An 8,755-nucleotide genomic window follows, 5' to 3' on the forward strand; every position below is an offset into this window, starting at 1 on the left:
AATCCCTTGCTATTTTAGATATATTTTTATTTTGCTCTGTTGGGCTGCCATTTTTTTTGTTCTGTGATATCATTTTATGGCGTGGGATTTGAAGTTTCATTCTAGGTATAAAGGACCTGGTATGGTAGGGCGGGAAGTCGGCCCCAGTGCAAGAAACTGTGCTCCTCAACAAGCGAAATTGACTATATGTGTAAGCGACAACTGCTCACTGATAAGGCTATTTCTTTTTTCATTTCTGTTTTACTTTTCTTTTCCTGTTATATAGCAAGAATGCATTGAGGCAATGTATAGCTCATAAAATCGAAAAACTGGTCCAGTCCCACTGAAATATTCTTTCTTGTTTTGGCCTTTGACACTGCAGAATGGGAAAAATCACTGTGCAACAAATGTAACTTTCTGAGAAATTCTTGAGCACGCAGTTATGCGTTAAATACATAAATAACAAATATTCATCCTTATACCTCCGCGACCATTCGAATCTATCGATTCTATGCTCTATGGAGAGACCCCACGTTTTGTGATACGAGCGAAAAGAGGCAGCGTGCCGACTACCATAAAGTCTCCCATTTCCAACAAAATTTCATCGCTGCCTGGCGTCACGATTGTACACAAATAAACTATAAATAATCTCCATATTCAAAACATATGTCTATCAATGAAGTTTGTCAAATGTGGCCTGTATATTCACCTTCCATTTTCCATCAGTAGGAGCAAGTTTGCAACAACAATATGCCCCAACCGACGAGAGTACAGTCGTCTTCGTTTTTTTTTTTTGTTTTTTTTTTTTTTTGTTCTCATTTGTGTTAATCATCCATAATCCAGTAGATCTACTGATAAGTTTTACATAATACACAAGCAGAGTAGCTCCCAAAAACGAAAGCATTATTTTGACTCAATATTTAGGCATTTTATAATGCTGATTTATATATAGTTCAATATAGAACAATCCTACCACTGGTCCGACATTTTGTAGAAGGAGGTCCTCTGTATTGGCAGATGTAGCCTAACCTGAACCAGGGGTTAAAAGAACTTCTGTTGTTCAGCTAGCATCACTCTCCGGTCCCCTTTTTCCTGTTTGTTCAAATTTCTTACTTAATCCCTGTACTTGTTCTGCTGTGAGACTCATATGCATATGCCAAATCATGTAGCATATCTTTTATTATCTTCGTTAGTGTTTACCAAGTCTGGTTAGCCGATCTTATTTTGTTTTGTTTCGTTCCTACATGTATCTGTCATGATGAGATTTAATGCCCTGTCTTGACCATTGATTTTATGTTTTTCTTACTTTATATATGTACCATATGTACAGTGTAATAAACAAATTTGCTCTGAAGCAGACATCAAAAACCCGTTTTTACATACCGCTTGGAAACCCTATAACTGAATGAGGTTTTTTTTTACTGGTTCGCTGACTTTTGACCCTCATGCTGATCACTATGAGTAATAAAAAGTATACAAAAAAAATACAAAAAAATCTCAACCAGGTTCACAGGGATTATTATGTAACGGTCAAGAGTCCCTAATCAGAAGACGTGTCACCTGTGCAACAGCCATTTACGTCTTTTAGGTTGTAACACCTGTCGCACCGTTCGTCACAACACTGGACTTACCCGCAAGGAACGCGAACAGAGACATGTCAATTCCAAAGCAAATTGCTCAAGCAGGTGACGTTTACATCGGGTGTACTTATGACCTACAAACCTCACCTTGTCCATTAAACTTCCTGAAGTTTTAAGCCGTTGAGTCATCGCTTGTCGGTCGTGGGTTTCCCCGGGTTCTAAGTGAAATATTCTTGAGTACGGCGTAAAACACCAGTAGAATAAATAAATAAATAGATTTAAAGACAAATACGGTGTGTTTCAAACTACCTGGAAATTTACTGTAAAAAGACAGTATATCCTGTCACAGTGATTTACACCTCATGCACTTCTTTTCAAATAGATTTTCTAAGAACATTCGGCCTTCGGCAGGCAACTTATAGCTTTTTCCCGTTGTCACTGTTTGCTTGTGACAATAAGCGATCAATATGGCCTGCATATCTGTGACGTCACATGGGAGACTTACCAAATATTCAGTGGTTTAAACCTAGCACTCCGGATCGTCCACCTGTAAAACTGACCGCCATGGTATAAGCGATTTTCAGCAATTTCATTGTTGTTTAACGCCACACTTAAGAACCATGGCGGTGAGTTTTTAACAACAATGAAATAAATAAATATCTACATAAGAAAGAAAAAACACTACAAAATAGTACTATTATAGTACTACATGTCCTTTGGGATCGGAACAAATAGCACCCAAACACCAGCCATGGCCGTCACTAACGAACAGTGAACAACGCCGTGTATTGTTTAACAGTTTACAAGAAGTTTTTCATTAACAAGTATTTCTGTTTGAAAGAAATGCCTTAATGTTTATAACATAATAGGTCTACGTGTATACCTGAGGTGGTAATTTGGCAACTGTTTTACAAATAGTTAAAAGTTTCCACTTATCCAAACTGGCGATAATTCATGTTTTGTTATTGTATGCGTACGGTAAATGCTAGTCTTTTGTCACCAGTATTAGAACGGCATAACATCCCATTTTAAGCTGAATGTAACAGCGTTATATTAACCACTCGAGCACGACGAGCCTTGTTGTAAACGTAAGAGAAATCCTATAAACAGTTCATAGTTGATTGTTCTTTTTACCGTTAATGACTGATATATTGATGTTGGGTTTTGACACTTAGATTCGAAAACATCGGGTTTCCATAGAAACACTAAAGACTCCTTACTACGGTAAAGGGGCCGTGCATGTGCAGGCCAGAAGACACCGTGATCTGCGTGCTTACCCACATGTTATATGCAGTTGACAGTCGCACCTTTGTATACACATAAGAAAATCAATATTGGCTTAGCTAAAGCATGCAGCTCTATTAATCAATATCAGGCCGGGTCGGTGATAGACTGTGAAGCAAATACGACCATATGTAGATGAAAATCTGCATTGAGATGTATATAAGTACAGAGTCCACAAGAAATTCATGGTGATTTTATTATTTATACGTCTATAAACGGGTAGGAAACCGTTCTGGTGAGGAGTAGGGCTTAAAGGGTACATTTACACCGGTTATAGTGCACGTGCCGCCTACAGTTTTGTTTTCGTTGGACATATTTTTAATTTGTATTAACATATTCTCAAAATGATATAAATTTTTCTAACATTTAACAGTTACACTTAAATTGCAATAATGGTATTAAGCAACATCGAAGGTTGCTCATCCCACAACTATACTGTATGTGTTAGAAACTTTAAAACGCGTTTACCTCAGTGGATATTTCAGCCATTTTAATCATTGATTTATTTATTTATTTGATTGATGTTTTATGCCGTGCTAAAGAATATTGCACTTATACTGTGATTTTACAAGCTGTATTGCTCTATTTTACAAGGTTAGGGGACGTGGAGGCAGGAGGCTGAAAACAATGCATATTCCTTCACAAATATTCGATACCGGAAGTTTTATAATCGAGATTGCGCAATTGTAACCGTTGAAAACAGGTTAACCGAACCGCAATCAGCTACAGTGTTCAAATGTGTGACATGGACGTACCATAGCATATGTTGATTATCTGGACTTTTTGTGTGTGACACTCAAGAATAGTTCACTTATTATAGGGCGGCTGTATGTAAATATATATGTGTATGTATGTACGTACGTGTGTACGTACGTACGTACGTACGTATGTATGTATGCATCGATGTATGTATGTATCTATGTATGTATGTAATGTTTTCGGTTTAACATCGTACTTAACAATCTTTCAATCATATGACGATAAGGAGCCATTAGATGTGTGTGTACATAAACTGTGTCTTCTTGTGGCAGGGCGAGTCCATGTCGGCAAAGTGCTGCCGCCACTGAAGTACCATGCCCAAGACATGAGTCTGACATGACACACCACCCAGCCACATGAAAACAGACATTGGGCCAACCAGTCCTGCTTCCTTTCATAGCTGAGGGCCAAGCGAGACAGCAGCAAGTACCATTTTTAAAGTCTTTGGCATGATCTGATCCACGTTTGATCCAGGGGTCTCCAGACTTCGTAGCTTTATAACCATTAGGCTACCGAAGAGATTTAAATAAGCAAATGAGATAATGTCTAGAGTGACTGTAGTATTCGGATCTATATTATTGTTAACCCATTGCATAAACTTGTTAGTCGTTTCATAAACGATCCGTTTTGAGGTGAACACGATGACAACATGGTGTAAGTAACTGACATAATGGTGTAAGTAACTGACATAATGTGTAAGTAACTGACATAATGTGTAAGTAACTGACATAATGTCTACAGTGGCTGTAATATTCGGATGTGTGTGTTTGCTAACCCATCACAATTGATATACATGTATACACAGCCATGATTCTGTGAAGTCAAGGGTGGGCATTTATTTGATACAAGGTGCTATGATGCTTACAGAAGCACGCCGTCACGGTTATGAGGAGCAGCTTTGTGGGTATCTATCTATTTAAGGTCTACTCAATCTCATCTACGTGCAAACAGATAAAGCCTGAAACCAGAAATTAATTATGGATAAGAAGAGCGATACATTCATCCACTTCTATGACATCCTGAAACCGATACCAGTCATAAATCATGCATGGTTTACCTATACCGAACTGGCAATCTGTCGCTAAACCGAAAAGACCCTATGTAGAGAGCTCCCGGGGGAGAAGCGCTTTTCTAGACACTCATTCTAGTGATTAGGTTAAGCCTACAAAGTCGTGTCTTCGTGACCCGAGATTTGTAATCACACAGCTACATCAGTCTGTACAGAGCCGGTTACAGACAATATATCACGCTACCAATACATGTAGAAGAGATTAATACAGCATATAGAGTAAAACCAGAGAAGCGACGACAGTGCGATAGATGGCAAATAACCACACATGACCGGTGAAATATGGCTACAGCATAGAGAGTAAAACCAGAGCAGAGGTGACAGTGCGATAGATGGCAAATAATCACACATGACCGGTGAAATATGGCTACAGCATAGAAAGTAAAACCAGAGCAGAGGTGACAGTGCGATAGATGGCAAATAATCACACATGACCGGTGAAATATGGCTACAGCATAGAAAGTAAAACCAGAGCAGTAACGACAGTGTAATAGGTGGCAAATAATCACACGTGAAAGGTGAAATATGGCTACAGCATAGAGAGTAAAACCAGAGCAGTGACGACAGTGTAATAGATGGCAAATAATCACACATGACCGGTGAAATATGGCTACAACATAGAGAGTAAAACCAGAGCAGAGGTGACAGTGCGATAGATGGCAAATAATCACACATGACCGGTGAAATATGGCTACAGCATAGAAAGTAAAACCAGAGCAGAGGTGACAGTGCGATAGATGGCAAATAATCACACATGACCGGTGAAATATGGCTACAGCATAGAGAGTAAAACCAGAGCAGTAACGACAGTGTAATAGATGGCAAACAATCACACATGAAAGGTGAAATATGGCTACAGCATAGAGAGTAAAACCAGAGCAGTGACGACAGTGTAATAGATGGCAAATAATCACACATGACCGGTGAAATATGGCTACAACATAGAGAGTAAAACCAGAGCAGAGGTGACAGTGCGATAGATGGCAAATAATCACACATGACCGGTGAAATATGGCCACAGCATAGAGAGTAAAACCAGAGCAGTGACGACAGTGTAATAGATGGCAAACAATCACACATGACCGGTGAAATATGGCTACAGCACAGAGTGTAAAACCAGACCAGAAGTGACAGCGTGATAGATGGCAAATAATCACACATGTAAGCTGTAGTGAAAAATATAAGGTTAAATAGAACAAAGTACTATTGTCTATTTCTCTTAGCGAGTCGTCTGTATTCAGCTCTCTGTAAAACCAGTCATACTCGCTACCAAAATTGCCTTTAGTCAGTCACACGTAACAATGTGGCTTTAGAGATGGATGTTAGGAAATTAAAGCCATGTAGTCTATTCGCAAAGGCAGTAGTGTATGCTGTGTTACTGCGTGAAGTTTGTTCTAACTGCTTGTTGGTGCAACTTATTCTAACTGCATCTTCCTTGTAACAATATCGACGTTCAACATGTCAGGTTGTACAGCTTGGGTTGTTACATGTCACTGGCTAAAGGCAATTTTGGTAGTGAATATGAATGATTTTACAGACAGCTGCATATAGGCGACTCTGAAAGAAACAGACTGTAGGGGAATGTTTGATGGTACAGTTTTTCCGAGTCAATATAAACCGTACAATATAACCGGTAACAAAAATCAATGTGCTTGTACAACACACACGACATTCCACTCTTGTCAGAAACAGGATGGAACCAGTTGGATGCCGCTGTGAATGCCTTCAGCGAAACTTTACCAGCCGGCATGCAATAATCTATTGACTAATTTATTTGATTGATCTCTTTCCATCCCCTGCGGCTCTCGTAGAACTCCCGTCTACGTGTACATTTCATTAGTTTTTAAGCAATTCTAAAAAAAGTGTTTCTCGATGGTGGCGGCGGTGAACTTGTGGGTGGAAGAAACTGGATTTTCTGGATGAAACCGGAGTGCATGGATTAAACCGGAATGCCCGGAAAATACCGGAGTACACGGAATAGACCACAACCCTTAACGTGGTGTCTGACAAACTTCATGACCAATAGCCTCGACCAATCTAGCGAGAATCGGATGTGAACATGCCATCCCTCGTGCGATAAAATGAAAGCTTCATCCATTAGAACCGGCAACGAGACCCCTGTAGCAGTCTTGAAATCCTAATACATATGTGGGCTAACTATTTATTTGTTTATTTTGATTGGGTATTTACTCTGTACTCAAGAATATTTTACTTATAAGACGGCAGTGGTGGGAGAAAACCGGGTAGAGCCCCGGGGAAACCCACGACCATCTACAGGTTGACTAAGTATTTAAAGCATCTCAATATCTCGACATTCATTGTGTAAAACAAAATAAAATAAAAGAATAATAAGAGAATTCAATATATTGCAACTCATCGGTAGCAGGATAAGTTTCCATGCTTAAGTAATGCACAGTATATTAAACGAAGACTGCTCTTGTAGGAATCCATAATCTTTTCTCCACTTGATTTGGAAATTAATTTCCAAAGAATTAAGGACACATTCAATATCAACTTGACAATGACCGACGGCTAACTTAATTATTGACATTGTTTGTTTTGTTTCATGTGTGTGTGTGTACAACAAATGTCATGTCAGGTCGTTCGTGCCGAGGGACATGGATGCATCATTGAAATGTTCGCTGCAGTTAAGCCACATCAATCGTTTTCATCAAGGGGCTGCGCTACTTGCTTACACCAAAACTCAGGTTATGCCTGCATGAGACTTTAATATATTTAGTCTGGGTGCATTCTTGCTTGACTATCAGCATATTGGTACATACACCAGTTATTGTTGACAACAGTGTTAATATACTATGGGTAGAAGAGATGATTGGTGTATTCGGCATGGCATTCCAGATAGGCAGCATTTAAAAATCGACATTATTGGAACATTTTTTCCCCTTTCTGGTGTCTTCAGTATGGCGTTAAACTCAGGCAGCATAAAAAAGTCGACAGTCTTGGTACATTCTTTCATATATGTTTGGTGTCTTCAGCATGGCGTTAAAGTCAGAAAGGTTAAATCAACAATCTTTCATGTCAACAATCTTTCATATCTGGTGTGTTCAGTATGGCGTTCCAGTGAGGCAGCATTATAATTACATGTTCATCGGCTATTAACGGACTTTTACATCATCGTCCGCACCCATGAAATCTGCGCACCGTTCTCACCATGTATACATTTGGTCTGCAGGTGTCTTTTCTTTTCAGAAGTATTTATAAACAGAAAATAATCTTTATACTTCCTCGAACTTTTAGATACACTGCGCACCCGAATTACTCGTAATGTTTCACTGAAGAAATCAAGTTTGTCAAGGTAATTCACATATATTTGTACAGCTTATAACAGCCCGTGCTTGTATTAGGTCAGACAGTTGGTTTATCCAATCCGGCGCTATGATCGCGGCACCACTGTCAGATTTACGCTCACGGGCTATACGCGATGTTGATAAATAAACTGACCGAAAAACAACTTAAATAATTCCACCGGCAAAATGGTCAGATTTTGTGCAATCCAGAACAGGAATTTCATCTACCATGATGAGACACTGCTTGTGGTACGTGATCCAAAATCGATAGGTTTTCCATGCCGGGTTATTGGCAGGATTCCTTGATTAATGTTGACATACCGGGGCAAACATTTGGCACATGCACGACTTGGATTGGATACATCTCACTTACTCACTTGATTTTTAACTTACACGTGTACATGAATGTATAAGCCTTGGTGTATAGGTCGATCCATTACGCATGTCAAATCGTGACATCTGAATTAGTTCCATTTCGCCTAAGGTTGTTATTAGCTGAGATGGGAAAAATAATTAGGCCTGACCAGGGTTCCATATGTATAGCTTAACAGTACACGTGTGTATAGCTATTCTGAGAAATCATTGATGAGAGACTTCTTGCATAGTCGGTCAGATTTACGGCCGACGGTTCGAATCCAGCTCTAAGAAGTTTGACTTCAAGTCTGGAGGATTTTTGGGTGCCTGGCGACATGCATTGGTTTCTCCAAGGTCCTCGATCTAGCCTCTTGATCAGGTTTTTGAAACGCGACGTCTAGTTGGTCTTCAAAAAAAGTACA

The sequence above is a fragment of the Liolophura sinensis genome, chromosome 4 (genome assembly GCF_032854445.1).
Source record: "Liolophura sinensis isolate JHLJ2023 chromosome 4, CUHK_Ljap_v2, whole genome shotgun sequence".
Classification (NCBI taxonomy): Eukaryota; Metazoa; Mollusca; class Polyplacophora; order Chitonida; family Chitonidae; genus Liolophura; species Liolophura sinensis.